Source organism: Rhamphochromis longiceps, linkage group LG20 (genome assembly GCF_057381845.1).
Source record: "Rhamphochromis longiceps isolate RC_006_pf linkage group LG20, R_longiceps_female_GT1.1, whole genome shotgun sequence".
In the NCBI taxonomy this organism is placed as follows: domain Eukaryota; kingdom Metazoa; phylum Chordata; class Actinopteri; order Cichliformes; family Cichlidae; genus Rhamphochromis; species Rhamphochromis longiceps.
In genome coordinates this window covers 10,279,306-10,299,671 of record NC_140576.1, presented here as the reverse complement: position 1 = coordinate 10,299,671, position 20,366 = coordinate 10,279,306, and the positions used below count along the sequence as shown (strand labels likewise).

At 38.5% G+C, this 20,366-nt stretch overlaps 1 protein-coding gene across 1 annotated transcript in view; it reads right to left on the bottom strand.

Moving 5' to 3' along the window:
* Positions 1-20,366, bottom strand: part of gnb1a (guanine nucleotide binding protein (G protein), beta polypeptide 1a) — a 32,774-nt gene extending 12,408 nt beyond the window's left edge. Inside the window, exon 1 of the mRNA XM_085392790.1 lies at positions 19,981-20,366. The gene's annotated coding sequence lies outside the window, so the exon portion shown is untranslated. The remainder of the gene's footprint in view (positions 1-19,980) is intronic.

Genomic DNA, 20,366 nt, shown 5'->3' with positions numbered 1-20,366 from the left:
TGTTATATTTCAATATGAAGTGATTGTCTTCATTAGGGTTTCTCCTATCTTCACTTCAAAAATACAAACTCAAGATTTTATAAAAATTAAATATTTAAAGACAACAACGTAAGCATCATTACTCCCTGGTGTGTCAAACAAGCTAACGAACACTACCATCTGCACTGCAAACACATCTTACCTTCCTGTTTATCTGGGTTTCGGTCCTTTGTCCTAAAGAGTGTCGAGACCTGAATGAACACTTTACCCTTCAGGCGCCTGACATCTTAGTAGCTACCTGTCACCTGATTGGCTAGTGCTGTAAATGGGTCTGCATCTAAGCAAGTCCTCTTAGCCCCCTAATCTTGATAAAAAGGTCTCATGGTAATATCACAGGCTAATTCTTGTCTTCTCTGCACTAACTCTTTAAGTAATCACAGGTAAAGAAACTAAAACTACCAGTGGACTTTTTGCAAAGATATTGCAAGTTCAGATTTTGCAACCTGAGCATAACTAAACTGTAAGACAAGCATTTGAAAAGCGTGAGGGAGACAAAGGATGCATCCCACTGGTTGATAAAGTCTAGGTTATGGTTAGTGGATGCACAACTGGCAACACAGCTGAAGAAAAATCAGTCCAGCTGCGATTAACCTTCCTATAAAGCCTATGAATTATTTAAAAAAAAAAAAAAAAAAAAATTCCCTCCATTTACTTATTCTCATTTTAGTCATTTCTATAAAACCTCATGAAAGATCCAATTCCCTTTAACAGCTATTGCAGTAAAACATGGTGGGCACTGAGTTTAAAAGAAAGGTTTTTAGATTCAATCACTGCTGTTGGATCGTCCTTTTCTGACCCTTAATGTTCTATTTTTTTTTTTGTGTGCGTACAAAAGTGTTCTTCCTTTGTTCCTTTACAACAGTCAAACACCATTGTTGTAAATCAATACAATGAGCCACAGATCCTGCCCCCCCAAAGAAAAACAAACAAAAAAAACCAAAAAAAACCCCCAAAAAACATACTAGCTCCACTGCTTTCCCATGGCCTAGGAACTTTTGGGGTGAGTCTGCTGTGTGAAACATTGTTGGCTGTTCACACGAGCCTTCTTGCTTCCAAATCATTCACAACATCTATTCTAGCTACAATAATTGTCCAGATTTTAAATGAGTGTAAGACAGAGGACAATCCGGGGGGGAACTCTGGAGCTCTTTGTCAATCTTTAACACATATTTTTAAGCAGTTTCTGAATTAACTTAACTTTGTTCCTGCACATTTTTAGATGGGAACACAGACGATGTAAACATATTAGCCTTTTTTCATAATCATTACAGTGATATTAAATTTCTGCAATCTAAAAAAGGAACCTACAGGTTCAGATTTAAATACATCCATGTAATCTACACAGTATACCGTTTTAGACTACAGATAACATATTACATAAATAATATGCCTGTATGTGTAAAATATAGAGCTGTACAAATATGCTAGAACCATTCAAATGTGCAAAAGCTTGAGTTTAGTCCTGATGTTGCTCTCATGTGAGGCCTACAGCTATTGTCATTTCTTTCTTTGTTTTTAGGGGCTTTCTGTCTTTAGCAAGTGAAACACGTGGAGTTGCCAGAGGTCAGGGGATCAATGTAGCGTGTCATGAACATTTCACGGTTTGATCCTTGAAAATTTTGTGCATGAATGAATTAAAATTTTGGTGTCTGAGCTCCAAAATAACAGCCTCTGAAATGCTAAATTTATTCAAATGGTAGAAATTTATAGAAGTCTATTGGCAAAAACGTAATATCAAGCACTAGTTGAGATTAGAATTAGCATAAAAAAGGTGTGATTCAGAGGACTCTTTTCCCTTTTGCTGGTGGTGGGAGTGTTGAAACCACTGGCAGCCCAACAGATAGAGCCTCGACTTCACTGCCTTCTCTTTCTGCCAGCTATTTTTAGAGAGGTGGTGGGGGAGGAGGAGTAGAAAGAGGAGGAGAGAAGCAGACTTCACATTTTCCAGCCACTCCTATCAGCTCCGACATCTCGAGCACAACACATTGACAAGGAGAGAGGAAGTGTAATTTGACTCCATACACAGAGACTTCATTGGTATTTCTTCTTCCCATACACAATGATCACAAATACAGCATCCATTTTCACAGCATACACATTTATAGGTCTTTATCAGATGTCATCTCTGCTGGCGTTTCATTAAACAGTATAATATCCGATTCCCCCCCCCCCCCTTTTTAGTTGGTAAGCCTATATCTCAAAACATTTCAAAAATATTTCTTGCGAAGGAACGAATTTGTGGATTTCAGAGAGCAAATTTGAGTTTGCTCAAATTTTGAGTCCGAGTTAAATTTTAAATACAAGAGTTACCTCATTAAAAAGGCCATCATCTTTTTACTCTTGAACATTTTTCCCTTTGTGATTTTTTTGGAAGTGACTATGGCAATACTAAGGAAAAAAAATAAAAAAAAGTTGCTAGTATAATTTATGCCAATGACACAACACTAAATACAGAGAAAACTAATCAAAACATCTGATAAATTATCAAGTGTATATCTTAATTAAGACATAACAAAAAAAAGTAAGGCATCACAGGTGAAGGGACATGCACAAAATGGTCTAGTGTGAGGTGAGGCAGCAGATTTTGGGGTAGACAAGATAACTCCGTGTGATGACAGTGTCCTCGTGCACAAGGGGATATAGACAAGAGAGGCAAACAGGAGGACAGAGCCAGATTAAACTAATGAGAGTGAACAAGCAGAGGACAATTGGGAGGGTAGCTGCTAATTAACCGCTTGGTAAAGGGGAGCAAGGCCCAATATGCTTCATGGCATCCAGGACTAACAAAGAAAGATTATACCTATCCAGCACTAGGGCTGCACGATTAATCGTTAGAAAATCGCGATCTCGATTCATACTTATGTGCGATCTCATTTCCAAATGACAACGATTTTAAAAAAACAAACAAAAAAAAAACAAAAACACAACAACAACAAAAAAAACAAAAAACAAAAAACAAAACGACGACTGTACCGCATTTTGATCCGGGACGTACTCTGCATGAAAACAAGCGCTCACTCTTCCTGCTCAACAAATGACAAGGGCGGAGCCTTATACCACGTGATACAGAAGCTGTGCCGTGTGATGCTAAAATTAGCAGGGAAAAAACAACGGAGAGCACGTCAGGGATGACGAGAAAGTGACAGGAGAAAATCCGTTCCGGTCAACCACCCAAACATCAATAACGGGAACCTTATACACCGCTTCCCTATACCCGTCGAACTCAAAGAAATTACGGAGGCTATCACTTATCACCTGACCAAAGATATGGCTCGCATCAACACTGTGCAAAACGAGGGATTTAGGAAAATGATCAACACCCTAGACAAACGCTACACAGTGCCGTCCCGCAACTATTTTTCTATTGTTGCACTACCTGTTCTATGCACGCAGTGTCGAGCAACGGTGGAGACGGAATTTCAAGCAGTACAACATTTTGCGGCAACAACAAAACGTGAGACATTTGTTGTTTTTATGTTCAGTCTCAACTGTTACGAAGTTGATGTGCAGTTAATAAGTGCAATAAATATTTATACTGGAAAAGAAAATCGTGAGAGAATCGTGATCTCAATTCTAAGCCAAAAAAAATCGTGATTCTCATTTTATGCAAAATCGTGCAGCCCTATCCAGCACTGGGTTGTTGTTTTTTTTATCTTTCCAAAAGCCAGATATATTCCTATAGACCTCATATTTTCATTCACAAATAAAATGCCAAAAAAGACAAGTGAATCTTATAAATAAAGACTAATGCACATATAAACAAATAAATAGAAACAATGTGGAAAGTAGGGCTGCTCAATTAATCGAATTTTAATCACGATTACGATCTGGGCTTTCAACGATCATTAAAAATGACTGAGCCGATTATTAGCCCCTCCCTCATTTATCCGCGACACCTTAAAGGCCGGTCCGTGAAAATATTGTCGGGCATAAACCGGTCCGTGGCGCAAAAAAGGTTGGAGACCGCTGATTAAGAGGACCCGAGGGAAGCTCGGAAAGCTAAGCAGAAGTTATTTGGAGAGTGACTGCCGTTGGTTGAAAAGAGTTTAAAAAAAAAAAAAAACTTCAGTGGTGTTGCACACTATTTTATATTATTTTTTAAAGTCATTGTTAACCCTTTAAAGCCGGTCAGAGCAGCACGCTCCGTTTTGCGTAACTATTTTTAAATCCCTGTAGAACCTGAACCGCGTAAGCTAGCGCAATAATTTGTTTTGCATATGAAACCGGAGGAGTTGTACTTACATCTTATGCCATCAGCTTGTCCTCGGTCACGGTTTCGTTCCACATATAGCTTTGCAAAAATTGCATAAAAAGCGCTTGCAGGAACAAAAACATAATATTCCAGAAACACGCTTTGCCGTTCCTATCAGCTGTTCGTAACACTTCCCACAGTGAAATGATGCACATGCTGTTTTCTTTGCAAATTTGCATCATAGGATTGTTTTTTGTTTTTCCTGCAGTATATAAAAATTGCTGTATCTCCAAAATAAAACTATGAAGACACTCAAAATAAATTTCCTGTGGTGGGAAACTATTTTTTGCAACTTTATTGTATTTAAAGTTTTGAGGGATAAGCCTCTTAAATTTCTCCAAGTAGAAATATATGTAAACAAAACAAAAGCGATTTTCAATTTTTTTTGTAGTTTATTGCACTTTTTTGCAATTTATGTAATTACTATGCACTTAATGCATACATATTATTAAAATATGGGCTATAACAGTTGTATTGATGTATAGCAACTTGAAATGCTCCCACAAATGGCACTACAGCATGTAAAAAAATAATATAAGCTCTGGTGGACTTGGTTCTATAGTAGGTCTTAAAGGGTTAAATAAATATCGTCAAATAATCGTGATCTCAATTTCAGTGAAAATAATCGTGATTATCATTTTTGCCATAATCGAGCAGCCCTAGTGGAAAGCCTGTACACTGGTGCAACAACAAAATACCTCTTCTAATTTCTTAAAAATGAATAAACAGGTATTCCAAATATTAAAAAAAATATATATATATTTATTTTTTACATTTCTAACTCTTGCCCAGCTCGGAGACCAAGACAAAAAGCCATGTATTAGGCACAAAGGCAGGGTGGTGGGCTAAATAATTTACACCCTCCTGCCTCGATACCAGCTGCCCCACCCTTTTATTCCTTCGGGGCTGCTCCCATCTCACTTGTCTGATTGTTCCTGCCAACTTGTCTCAAGGTTTTTTGTTTTTAAATTCTTGACCTTTAATGTGCCTCTTAGGTTGAGGCAGATTTGCTGCTAGTAGAAACAAACCGTATGAGCTGCAGCACGGTATGGATGGGGGCTGCTCTTGCTCGCAAGCCAGTTGGTAGCTGTCTAGCTGTTGCAGTGCCTTAGCTACTGATCATCTGTGTCAGCATGCAGCCTCCACCTTGATACAAATGCATAGATTCTCTAAGCAGGCGTTTCCTTTTTAAGGGTGTTTCCCTAGCTGTGCTCGTCTCTCTCTTCCCTTTGTCAAAACATTTAGCGGATGTGGCGACAGCACACACACACACTTACAAATACACTTGCTCGGTGGTTTCTTCTATTACAATCGTGTTTGCCATTGTCCATTTATGTTTTTGAACCAGGCTATGGAAACAGGTTACTCTGGAAATAATAACTGGCAGCATTATGCTAAAGGTGAATATAAAATCGAAGAAGAAAAAGAAGCAGATCAAAGAGACCGAGGGGAGGGTGGAGATCCAGCAGGAGGCAGTGTGTTGAGAGTTACAACACCAGAGGATAGGCTAGCACTTCACACAGAATTAGGTCAGTCTGACTTAGATTAGACCTGGCCCATGCTCGTAAACAAATAATCAAGACCGAGGATGCAGTGGGACAGGTCACTTGTAACCATCATGTCAGTTTCTGTATTTACTCTTAGCTTGGCAGCCCATGGACCCTTCCATGTGATGTCACAGAGTTATTATTGTAACAGCCATTACATTTAATGTTATGTTAACTGGCACTATAAGACCTACTAGTTTAGAATAGTGTAACCTGGATATTTTTTGTAACTATAATTTACAAATGGCCATTAAACATCCCACATGCAGGACTAAACAAACAGATACAAATTAATATGTGTTATAAAGACTTCTAAAAAAGAAAGAAAAGACCTAAGATTGGGCTAGATTATTTTAGCATCCGCTGAGTCTAATGCTTAAAATCGCAAAGGAAATGTGCCAACCAAGGACTGAATTGTGTGTGGTCCATTTATTTTTCCCTTTTTAAATAATTATGTCTGAATTTTAGTACGTTTCCTACAAAAAGAGAATTTAGTAATGGTGGTGCATGCTGCAGCTATAATTCACACATTTTGCAAACACTTCCCATGCAGGTATGGTAGTTGTGAATAAGGTGGTCACCATTCAATACAAAAATTCTCTAAACGTGTTGTACTCATTTCCTTTGGTACTGTAGGCAGCATATAGGCAACAAGTCTACCAGAACTGAAGACATTTGGCTACAAGTGTTCTAAGTCTGTCCTTAGCTGTTGGAGGAGAAACCACACAGGCAAAAACTATACATGGAAGAATGCAGCTGCCAAGATAGCTCTACTCATTGATAAGTCAGAGTCTATGGAGGGACTTTGCTTTGGAGGGGGGTGGTGGGGTGATGAAAGTATGACAACCGATTCAAAAAGGCAATATACAAACGATATTATCCAGTACTTCAGATGAGGAAAGGAAATATTTTTAGCAAGCATTTAAAAGACTGGCTCCCAAACCTGTTCAAAGAATTTAAGCCGAGTGAACTTCAATTCACAGTAACAATGCCCAAATCCTCAAATCCAACGCCAGGTCCTCAGCACAATATCCAACATGTTTAGTGTGAACTGGACAGAAAGATTAATTAGTCCGATACTCAATATATGTAAGTGGTATTTGACAAATACTAATGAACGTTGTAATTTTACAACATTTGTGTTCACAGTAGAATGTGTAGCTGAGAGCATTAAGACATTTCTTTGCTGCAGTTTTATTCTTACTGGGTGACAATGTTACACTACAGTCAAACAGACTGAAGTGTTTGCATGAAAACACATGCAACATTACGCCAACAACCCATTTCCAGTTATGTGCTTTGCATCATTGTGTTTGCGGATAGTTTTACATTGCTAAAAAATCACACCTGGTTTAAAAACGCAGGCTGTGTAAAAGAATGTCACCGTTGCTTCTGCACAAGTGTGTGAAACTAAAAATCTGAAAGTTAAAAAAAAAAAAAAGGAATATTTTTCCCCCTGAAAATACACACTAAATATGCATATCATACCAAACCTACTCCCCCCGAAAATGTGATTAGATCCCTCTCTGATTTCGACATTTATATCTGGAAGAAAGAAAAAAAAGGTTATGTGGTATTTTATCTGGGTTCAAGTCAGAAAACGAAAATGGCAGATGGTTTCCCTAAAACCTGGGGAATGCACTTCTAGGAACAGCAACGGCTTTTAGAAAACTATGTGGAGAGGAGCTACCTTATTTCTTCCTGTCTATTCTTTAAACTTTACAGCATTTAAAACATCCTAAACCTTTGCTGTTTGACATCAAGTTAAGCCATGACAACTGGTTACACTGTAGGAGATGAGCATAATAATTGAGACATGCTTCAAGACTAATGTTAAAGGCTTTGGGCCATATCAGAATGAAAGTAAAAGCAAAACTGAGAATTTTAACGTTCCACAACAGTCAAACATTTGTGTGACTGGTATGTCTACTGAAAAATATTTGAGGATTGTCGCAACTGACTACCATCACAGTACATCTTGATTATTTCTAGAACATTTGTTTCATTTGGATAACCAAAAAACAAAACTTTATGAATACCAATTCAAATACGTATATAACTGTAAAACTTTCTATATTTAAATATGTTATAGTTCAATTTGTTAGAGTATAAAAACAGGCAAAAGATACAGTAAGTGCATGATTTCTAAGTCTTACTGGTGGGCGAGGGTCTAAGTGCTGTGAGGTAGTGATCCATTGTAAATGTAACTGAAACACAACCAGGTCACAAAGGAAGAAAGGACAAAGGGGGTGATGATGCAGTAACACAAGACATAAGGGAATCGCTCCTGGACATTTTTTAAAAGCTCCACCAATCTCATCCACTTTGTCATTTTCCAACACACCATTCAGCTCTGAGCGGCTTGTTTACAAGGCAGCTACAGCACTGTGGAGCAGGAAGTGATTCCTTCCCCTTCCCTGACTAGCTAGCATCAGTATGAATGAATGCACTATGAAATGGTTTTCACACCGGTGACACGAAATACCAGAGTTTCAATACCATATTATTATTTTTAAGACCATTTCTGTTATTACTGCACTGTTGTAATTTATATGCCACATTCAACTTTCAAGGATTTAATAAAATGTATATAACTGTACTGACATCACATTTGATAATTTGACTTGGGAAAAACTAAAGTGAGATTTTTGCATTTTTATGACCATTCATTTTACTTTTACCAATATAGCCCACTGTTTTGTAACAGTAAAGGGACACTCCTTGGTTAACACAAACTGTTAAGCACCTTAAGTGCCTTAGTTTTTAAGTTGTTAATGTTTTCTTTGCCATTACCATTTTTTGAACATACTAGAAAATAAGTCAGAAGGTCATGTAGCATGTTTGAAGTTGAATACAAACATAAACCGCTGAAACATCAGCAGAGTCACTAGGGGAAAGAGGAGAAAACCCCAAAATAAAGTCAAGTGAATAAAATGCTTAAGCAGTTATAGTGAAACCCACGACCAACACAGGACTTGGTACTAGAAAAAAGAAGGGGGAGCATAACCACTTTTTATGTTTACGCAACTAAAATTAACATGAAAGATTAACTGTGGATATTTCTGCACTTTCACTTTATACTGTGCCACTAATGATATAAATTAGATGACGGGGAAAGGTTGACAAGATGGGGATTAGTACTTAAATCACTGTTTGAGAAGGTGGGTTGCAAATCTTTCTGAGTCTCAAGAATGGCTGAACTAAATATGAATAGCCTTGGGCCTCATAACCCATTTTGCTCCAATGAATGTAGAGTAAAGTCCTGAGGCTACAAATGAGTATGCATAAGATGGCACAGTTCTGATTAAGTGAGCAAGTGGAGGTGCAAAAATCAACTGTAAGATTTATTGAAAAGAAAAGAAGTACAGTACACAGACTTCAGTTACCCCAACAGTTTTGGAAATGTACCACAAATTCAACTATTCACTATTATCCATACTTTTTCGCCTCTGAAACACTCATACTGGACGTTAGGGCTGCCACGATTTGTCGACTAGTCACGATTACGTCGACTATCAAAATCGTCGACGACTGATTTAATAGTCGACGCGTCGTTTGAAGCTTTGTAAGATCCCAAAAGACGCAGGAATAAGTAGCAGGATTTAAGAGTGTAATAACGGACTGAAACAGAAGATGGCAGCACTGCATGTACAAGGATGCCAGCTGCCGTTAAACCCCGAAGAAGAAGAAGCAGCTGTGTCCCAGAATTCATAGCGCGGCCCAGCTCAGTTTCCAACAATGGCGGCAGCTAGTTAGTTTTAATATTACTCTTATTATTCTTTCTGGGTCACAAAATAAACGTTTAACATATTTTCAGCCGAGAATGTAGCTGTGTAAACCTCAAATATCGGCTCAGTTTATCAGGACACCACATATTTTCAAAAGCGCTCCGACGTTTTCGGAGACGTCTGTTACCCACTAGCTCGATAGCTAGCCGGGGGCTAGGTCACTAGCGCGGTGAGAACACCGGACTCCCGGCAAATTGTTTTCAAACCCACCGCCGTCTTTCGCTACTCAGGTTAAATATATGAGTCACTTAGATAAATTAAAAATGTTGTTGTTTGGCTTTTTTTTTTTTTTTGTATTTTATTTGTTCCTGAGTAAATCGGTTTGTCTGAGATTAAAGTTATAGTTTTTACACAGCTGAATAAAGTCAAGCAGACAGCTGATTATCAGAAGTGTGAGATGCTCCAGAATATACTCCAGTGTCCTGTTATATTTTAGATAGCAAGGAGTTTATTAAACTTCACCGAAACAATCTGCAAATTTCATTAAAATTGAATAAACTATCATCTTGTCTTTATTTTTAGTTAGCACCTTAAAAGCTTAAAGCTGTAAGCTAATGATAGTTATATAAGAGCAGATGCTGCTGGTGCAATAAGCTGTAGTTTTACGTCCAGTGGATGATGATCTGATTAGTCGACTAATCGCATAAATAATCGGTGACTAGTCGACTATCAAAATAATCGTTTGTGGCAGCCCTACTGGACGTACACAGACTGATATCCCCACAAACAAGATATTTCTCTATGTATGCTTTAGAATTATAATATGTACCAAGTCCACTAAAGCCAATTTTAGATATCAATTATTTTAAGAAACCCTCCCCCACCAATACTGTCAATGGCACAATGCACCATTTCCTTGCTTCTGTTACTCAAAGTATACTAATCAATGCAATCAAAAAACCAACACTTTATGGAATTTATGTTCTGCATGAGCATTACACTGTGACCAATCTGGAGAAGTGAAGGCTCTGGTAGTGTGAACAAACATCTTACAGACAAATTTTCTATCCAGCTTAATCTCTATAAGATAAAAATGACCACTGCACTACCAACCCATTTTGGGTGGAACTCAAGTTTCTATTTCCTGGATTTCTGGCATGTAGACATAAGAATACCATCAATCACAGGGGGATGAACATGTGTGACTCTGCACAGCTGCCAAAAACAGATGGCTTTATGATACATTTCTATGACATGAGATGGAAATCCATAAGCACTCCATGTCTCAGGATGCTATGTCCAACAACATAATTAATTACTAGGTAAGCTATGTTATTTTAAAGCAAACCCCCCCCCCCCAACAACAACAAAACACAGTTAAGTTAGTTGAAACTAAATACTAGCCCCATCTACTGCTTTCTTTCAGCCTGAATGCAGCAGTCAAAGTGTTAATCCTCAAGAGCACTTGGAGATTTTTTAAGCTAATTTGGATATGAATGAAATTTTATAAACACACCTTTTTGCATTGTAATAGTTTAGACTAATGTTCGATTATTGGCTCCAACTCCAGCATGATCAGCAATGTCTGAACTGGAAGAAAAAGCTCATCACCACATAACAACCCCACAGCAAACAAACGCTGTGGAGGTGTAATTACAGAGTGATGTTGAATAAAATGCCTAACCTTATTTCATTTGTAGAAAAAAGGTTTGTCTAATATCCTACACTTTGTTTTTTTTTTAGATCTTGGACAAAATCTAATTGAAATTTCACAAAATAAAAGTCTGAAAACCCCCCCCAAAAAACCCAACAACAGCAACTATGACGTCTGTAATAATTTGTAAAAAATTGTAAAGGAACTATTTTTATTATTATTTTTAATTTGAATCAGCTGAGAAAACTTTAGCATAATTGGCTAGCTGCCAATGTCTGTTGGTAAAGTTACTATTGCAAAAAAAGAAAAAACATCAGTGGGGTAACCCTAACCTTACTGAGTGAACAATCCACTGTTTACTGGAGGTTTGTGGTTTTAGGGTGCAGTGCTGAAAAGGGAAGGGGAAGCCTAAATTAAAAAAAGAAAAGAAAAATCGCAAGGCATAAGAAAACATATTTCCTTTTACAATGATTCATCTTATTTGCACAATCATTACAATGAAAAATTTACAACAATACAACTCAACCAATTACCCAGCCCTACATTTGAGTGTTCTTTATATATGCTGTGTGAACCATCCCTTTTACTGGACACGATTTTGTATGCATGCACCGTCAATGTGGTTGGCCTGTGCTGGTAATGTCTGATGATAGGGGACATAACATCAATGCGACTGACAGTAGTGTTTAATTGATTGATTAGTGAAACATTCCATGATGCTGTGTGCTCTTTTGCTAGACAGAAAACATTGTTGGTAGAAATAGCAGGCATTTTTCAGACCACATTTCAGAACAAGATGCTCTCAAAAGGCAAACCTAGCCAAAAACAAAACAAAAACTTAATGCACATAAGCTGCTCTGCAATATAACTGATCATTACTAACAAGAAAACAGAATTCTAACATGAGGCTCAACCTTTTAAAAAAAAAAAAAAAAAAAAAAAAAAAAAGCTATTCCTAATGCTCAGCATTTTTTCTGACAATAGCATCGAGAGAAAAAAAAATATGCCTGTTAAAAAGATAAGATTGTATATGTAAAGAAAGTTCATGCATTTTAACATTTACTTGCTACAAAGCTGCACAACCATCTTTTCATACTTGGATATAAATGAGTTAATAGTTAATTAAAACTGTAAGGGGGGGGGGGGGGGGGGGGGGGGGGGGGAAGGAAAGGGAGGGAAGGAAAGGGAGGGAAGGTCAGGCTAGCCCAAAGCCAAAAGCATGACTTTATTTAAAGCATAAAATACACTCCTTTGATTGCATTAATAATCACACCCCTCCCCCTGTGTTTTCTCCCCAAGCTTCCAAGAGAGGAACAAGTGTGTGAAGAGTCACATGACAGCTACCCCACTCTTGCTCAAGTGACTGTGGCCTTTCTTGCTTTGAAGAGGAAGAACACTCACTAATAGTAGCTGTCTTTCCCAGTCATCTCGGGATTCAGGTTTGGTCACATTTTCCCTTTGCAGTCAAATATAAGGGCGAGAATGTAAATAGACACAGAGATGGTCTCTATTCAAACCAGATCAGGCGGTGAAATCCACATGCAAAAGACGGCCAGAGTTTGTTATGGGCTTGTGGGAGGGTTACGGTGTAAGTGATGACAGTGATGGCCAGTGTGTGGGTCACCAAGCGGCTCTGGTGCCACTTACTTTGAATATTCAAAACAGTGGCTAAGACCTTTGGGCCAGCGGTGACAAGTTATGTAAGCATAACAGCACCTACAGTCAAACTATACACAAATCTAAACAGTGGGAAAGGCTTAGGAAGAATTTTCGCTGTAATATTGACACTTGGGAGTGCCTGGAGCTATAAAAAAAGACTAAGAATGTTTGCCAAGACACAGATTGAGAAAAATCTTTATTTGTTACTGCACACCTTTCATAAGTAATCTGTTCTTGCCACTGCTTAAAACAATCTTTACTGATAAATCAATTACAGTACCAAATAAACTTTAAATGTTCTTTTATCCAATTGGTGAATGTTATATAACGGATCATGTTCAATATAACTTAAATAATAATAAATTTGTTATGTTTAAAATTTTACAGTTCTGTTAGTGAGGTTAGCAGATGGCAACCTATGTCAATGATTCTGTTAACAAAAATGTATGAGACTTCTGAGAGGAAGATCTGAACTGAATAGAATACTTTAAATTGTATAACCTATAACAATGTAAGGCATTAAAACCAACTCCAATATGCCTTTGATTTATTTATTTATTTTTAAACCATGACTCAAGAAAAGCAAATCATTTTGCGTTTAAGTTGTGATTGTGTTCAGGAAATGTAACATCCTGGTGTAAACCACTGTAGCTGCCACTTTAGGGTAGTGACACTTTTGAGAGAGCTGGCCTGCATTGCCACTAAAGGTAGCAGAACACACACACAAACAAACACAAAAATGTTCAGTTTGCAGTCTTAAAATTCATTTTTTAAATTGCCTTTTAAATTATAACTGAGTGTCCAGTAGTGTGTTTCCAATGATGGGCAAAAAAAACCAAACAAGAAAAAACAAAAAAACAAAACAGATGTTTGATATAAGTTACAAGTGCTACATTAGATAAGGCACTGGATTACCTGTGACCTGTTTCTGTACATAAAACAGGAAACTGGACTCTGGATGACATGGAATTTGCTTCATGTTGCCATCGCAGTTCTTAACGCAAACATTTTCTACATGTTGACAGTTTTCTCTGCTATGCATCAGTCACATTAATTATGGCAATACATTTAGATGCATAGCTCACTGAAAATACCTGGCAAGCAGCTGTACTAGCAGGGCGAGTAGCACAGAACAGATCTGGGTTTTGTGTATAAACAATCAACGACTACCGTACTTACTTCCTGGGCCATTACCAAGTACTACAACTTGAGCAGGGACTTTTTAGACAGGAAAATTGGCTCAGAAACTGAATATAAACCTAGGTTCCTCCAGATGACATGCGGGTAAAAGGCCCAAGTTTCAAAAAGGCTTTAATGGCTGATGAAAAATTCCTGCAACTAGAAAAGGCTAAAATTTTCCTCTTTGAACTATTCGAGGAACTTTTAATGCAGATGTTTTTGATTCTACTGTTGGGCTCCCTCACTATAAACCTTGCTGTGGTAAAGAGGGAAAGCCCTGCTGTTGTTGTGGGTGTGCTGGCATTTGCACTCAGTGCCAAGTTTCATAATCTTTGTGAATAGCTCTAAAATTTGAATTTGGAAGTTGTACATTGTAGCCTTGAGACTTCTATTAACACTTAGTGTTAATGTATGCCTGCATCTGTGCTCATATGTATATGGCTGAAACACATGTGTGGTGTGCATGCAATTAATAGTTAGATAACTTGCACCAGTGGATGCTAAGAAACTTATTATCTTCTGAAAGATATTGTTAGAACAAAGCTGTACTAGCACAGCGATCCCATCACAGTCTTTAGCTGCACATTTGCTTATGGATGATCAACACACCCTGATGAAACTGCGCTTGTGCTGCTTTCAGGAGCTGTATTACACAAAGAAGAAGAAAGGATTTAGATTGCTCAACCAACAAGACCTATGAGTATAGTAATGAAGGCATACTGCAGAGGCTGCGACTAATGGTCTTTTAAAATTAATATTCACAAATAATGTCGCTGATAAAGTCACTATTGTGGATGAAGAGAAATACTTATTCAAGAGCTTGGCATAGTACAATGGATAACTCAAGTTCCATGCCCATACTGTTGAGTATTTTTCCATCAACTCTTACATGAAACTGTCTGTGTTAGAAACCAGAACCCCAAAATGCTTCGCAGAAAACTGATTTGTTGTGGCTTGTAACCAACAGTTAAATGGCATGCTACCAGTTTCCCTTAAAGGAAACATTTTACACAGACCCCGTTAAATGTGTCATGATTCCTTTTTATTTTGAAGAAATTGAGATGAATATACAGGCACAGTGAAGTTTTAAGTCAGATATAGGTAGATAGAAATGTAGGGTTGTTATGCAACAGGAAATAATTATTTACCCAAAAATTGCATCTTCAATTAAGTGCAAATAATGCATTATTTCGTTCTTATCTTGAATCTGAAACTCAAACTTTACATAATGTATCCTACGCTTTCTATCAAGCATTGTAGTATACCTGAATTTGCATTTGCACAACTAAGCCTTTTTGTAGTAATACTTGTGTGGCTGTTGGAAAACATCTGAAGTTGGATCAGGCTACAGTAGTTGTATACTTATAACTCCATAACTATATAAAAAAAAAGGGGCAGTTTTTCTCACTTTTTTTATTTTAAAAAACTATCATAAATTTGTACAGAATTTAGGAAACAAAATTTCAGTTTTGCAGCAGTACTGTGACTACTTGAATAACACTTGCAATGGCCATGCTAAACAGGACCAGTCCACTGGAAAACAGTGAAAAAGCCATTACAAAGTCGGAAGAGTTCCCCACTCAATAAAACCAAAACTCCTGAACATTCAGCCATTACCCATCAGCTACAACAATCAGGGAATTGCTCAAAAGCATTATATATCCTATATTAACAGGATATAAAATTATCTTGTTTATTAACATGCAAAAAACTTGGGGCTGATATGCATAACTCTAACTACTGAACCAAGGCAATTTCATTTCAATGCAGGCCTTTTATTTCAGTCTAGATGTGATAGGGCTTTACTGACTAAATGTATTGATTACCAACCATAAATGTTATTAAAGAACCATTATTAAACATGTTCTGTGGCACTGAATTGGGACTGGTATATATTCATACTACAGATCTATTAGGAACCTCAATAGAAAAGTTATGTTGTCATGGTGTTCACACTCACTGCTACAATTCTGGATTGAACCAGCTTGTCTGAAGCAGTTTTAAGTTTGCATGTTCTCCCTGGTCTTGTGTGGGTTTACTCCAGGGGCTCTGGGTTCTTCCCACAGTCCAGCACCATTAATGCTATACTAATCTGTGAGTGCATGCGTCTTTTCATTGAGTAAAAGAAAACAAAAACTAACAACAACAAAAAAAACAAAAACAAAACCTGAACCTACCAGATGCAAACCAAAGATGTGGAGACTGTCACTAACTAAGAAATCATAATATACCATAATGGTCAATGAGACAAAACCACCACCACGTTGGATCCAACCACTCTTGCTTTTTGGTCTCTTGGAGCCACAAGTATATAAAATTTGCATCATTTTGGTCTGGTCAGAAGTTACGTTACAGCCAAGGCTGTCACAAACATACAACACATCTTGCGAGTTCAGGTATCCAACACTTGAATGAAAAAGGTATTTTATCAAAGAGAGGGTAGAGGGGTAATCCTGTGAAGGTATCAATCACTTGTATGTACTTATATGTACGCCCATATTTATTTGGCCCCTCAGCACATCTGCTTTTTACAGTGGACAGTGAAAAGCAGGATCATGCCTGATGTGAAAAAAATAAAAATAAATAAGCACTATCACTAACCAAAGCCACATAATCCCAAAGACTGAAATCCACATATCTAAGAATTTAATCCCATTCATATACAGTACTCCCAGATTAAATGAGGGAAAAAATAAACTGGATGACAATCCCCCCCCCCACCCACCCACCCAAATCCCAGGCCAACAGGATAATTATTCAGGTTTTAAACACATGGTCATTATCTTGTGGTGCTACTCACTCACAGCTAAGCTACTGACAAGCTACACTGTGCACAAACTCAGTCTCAAACAGACAATTCTGCAATTAATGCTTTTAGGCAGGCCTGTCGTATATGACTTGTTTCAAGGCAAAGTCATCAATAAAATGCTGGAGAAATTCATGCAGCTTTTTCTATTGCTTTCCAACAGGGCCAAAGAAAAACAGTGTTGGATATATTCAGGGTGCCAATATAGAGTGGGTCACATCCAGGTCATGTGAGCTGATTAACAATAAATAGAACAATGTTTTATGCTTGGTTTGATAACTGGATGCTTTTGGGCGTGCATACAGGTTGCGCTTAACCCAAAAGTGCTACAGATAAAACCTTAACTATTCACAGTATACTGTTCTGCATAAACTTCCTCTTTTATTTGTAGTTTATTACAGGTCTGGCCACAAGCCTAGAAAACCAGACCACTTCATACAAAAACAAATAATGCCATAGATTTCTCCCAAACTTAACTTCCATCAAATCAGTTGTGAGGTATGATGTGATTAGTATGAAGAGATTAGAACTGGAAGTTTTGGATCAGTGTTAAAATAAATCTAATTGTGACTAAGAAATGAATAGGCATGATTAAAAACAAATAGACAAAATGTGTCTGATATACAGGCACACAGAAACAGAATAAGTTTTGGAAATAAGCAGAATACCTGTTACTGCAACAATAACAAAATGTGAAAGAAATAACTTAAAAATCTAAAGAAGCCATTACATCTTTCTCTCTTTAAATTATGTAATCTGTTCTATCACATCCCTAAGCAGCTGTGAGGATTGAGAAGAAACATCCCATTCCCTAAGGTGTGGTTAAAAAATTCTAAAAAAGAAAATAAGTATAATATTAAAATCTAAATAAAAAATACATTTCATATACAGTATTTAAAGATATAATGTAATTTTCAGATCCCCTGATGTTCAGGTTCACAGTCAAGATGTACAACACCCCTTCCCCACCATGTTGTCCTGTAAGTGAGGTGCACATACTGGATTAATCTGACCAGGAATGCTATGAGAATGAAAACGTTTTTAATGAAAATACATTCTGCACATTTTTAGAATGAGGATAATCAATGAGATCTAGCTTGCCAAGCCTAAACCCATCCGATGCTCGGCAGCTGCCTCTCCCTGTCTGAGAAAAAGCGGTGATGAAAAAGGCTTTGAACGCCATCTTGTTCATTGCAGCTGCTTGGGCCCTGAATACAGGAACCCATTCATTCGAGGAGGCGGAGGGAGGGGGCACACTGGCAAAATGAATTCATCTTTGTGAGCCATTAAAAACGGCTAGCTCTCTTAAGAAACACCACCAATTTTCCTAAAACGGTTGAAAATAGTCTACGTGCGGTCACGGATTTTTCTAATGCAGTATCTCAATACTGCTGGCCTCAAAAGTCCGTATAAGCGCCAGGCTTCATATAGCTCGTCTCGGTGCTGTCGGAGGCGCACAGCACAGCTTCCTGCGACAGCACGTCCAACCTCGCCGCTGAACCCACTTACGAAACATTTCCCGCCGCTAAATACAACTGTTCCAATTCATTTCTATCTTAACCCTCTACGACAGTGTGCCGACTGGGATATGCTGCTTCACCTTTGAGGAAGCATGCCCGTTTTCCGGGCTAGAGCTTGAGATACTATGGAGCGGCGCGGCCCGGCTGGGCACGGTTACTGTAGCTGCTAACAACTTGCACTGCAACGGAGCCGTGATTGAGATAAACAGATTGTCTAATTGGATCTCGTCAATCTTGTTTCCACGCCGTTAAAAGAAGAAGTCTAAAATCAACCTAACTGTGTTCAACCTAACTGACGCTGGGTTAACTCTCATGAAACTAAAATGGCTATGGCCACAATCAGATCCACAGCCGTGCCTGCCCTTTTCCTCGCGATCATACAGCGGCCCTACGGCTTGGTAATCGATGCAAATTCATATTACTTTAACGCGCTGAGCATTATAACGAAAGGCCAAGCTGAAGAACTGGGTGGCTGACTGTTGATTAAACGTGGAATTTGTTAACATATCTGTGCCATACAGTTGCCATCATCTCCGGCGGTTTAGTTTCGATTCACTCACATAAATGCTTTTAGTTCAACTACCCCGTTTTAACATAGCTTTGCAAGTAACTGTGTTTAATTTTTGTTACATTATGTAAATAACAGTAAATGTTGCCTCTAAAATACAACCAATGTGCTTTAAAAATCATAAATCAGCAACAGCACCAGTGTTCAAATTCATTATGGATACAGGCATGTTGTCGTCGCTGCCATATTCGTAATTCACACACCCAGATGATCCATACCAGGCTGCAAACGTAGGCTGTGGCCACTGCTGGCTTACTTGTATGGACTGGCTAGGGAATAGTGGGGGTGGTAGTGATTCTGTTGGTGAAGTAGCCATTTTTAGACTCCCTTCGTTGTCAGTTTCATGATGCTACGAATTTGCAGTATGTGTAGTGGTAAATCCAAAATCTGCTCACGCCCGTTTCAGTTGTGTAAGTTTGAGAAGTAGCATTGTGTTTCTTCTTAAACAGCTGGCCAAGGGTTCATCAACAATAAACTGATAGTAGCAAGTGTGCCACCAATTAGCCTATCAGGTAATCCCAGGCTACCCTATAGAGGAAATAGGTGGGGGGAAAGGGCCCTTTAAGAGCTTAAAAATGCTGGTAACAACTGATAAATTTTACATCCCGATTGCTGAGGGAAAAATTGCTACTTAAGTAAAGCTGAAGCAGGTTAACGCAGGTAGCTAATTTCTTCAACGAGAGCGAAAGATACCCGGACGTTGGAGAGGGGGTGCGGGCTAACTTAACGAGCTGTCACAATTCACCCTGCTAATTAAGGTTAGCATTGGCCATTAACTCCAACATTGCCGGACAAAGCCATTAGATATATATTATTTGGTTAAACGACACTTTGTTTGAGAAACTTAACCAGTGACCCCCACTCACCGTCTTGGCAGAAACGTCTAGCTAGCTGCAGCTAACTCTAACGAAGGAGCCACTCAACCCAGTTTAACCCTTTTCGTTCCCTGTCCCTGCTTGGCAGCTAGTGAACTGCAGACTTACTGTATTTCCTGAAGCGCATTTTCAAATATCAATACATTTCCTTACCCGCTTTCAATCAAGGGTATCCGTTGTTTATATCACATTGACTGGAAACAGCAAACTCTTGCCTCTCCTCTCTCCGCCCAGGCGCTCAGATTTAGCTTGTTTAGCCACCGAGGAGCGGCACTCCCCGAACCCAGTTTTTGACCCGCCGAGGGGGGAGACACACCGGCACAGAGGCGCAGAGACAAGACTGTGTTCACCCAGACAAGGCGTGTCAGAGTCCCGGTTTAACGTTCCTCCGTCTCAACACAAATTCCAACTCAAAGCAAAAAAATCCCTTCTCGTCTTTCCCACCGTCGTCGTCCCTCTTTTTCTTCCTTCACGCCAGGATCTCAGTCGCTTCTTCCTCCGGCCATCAAACAGCAGAGATGGGCGCGGTAACCCTGCAT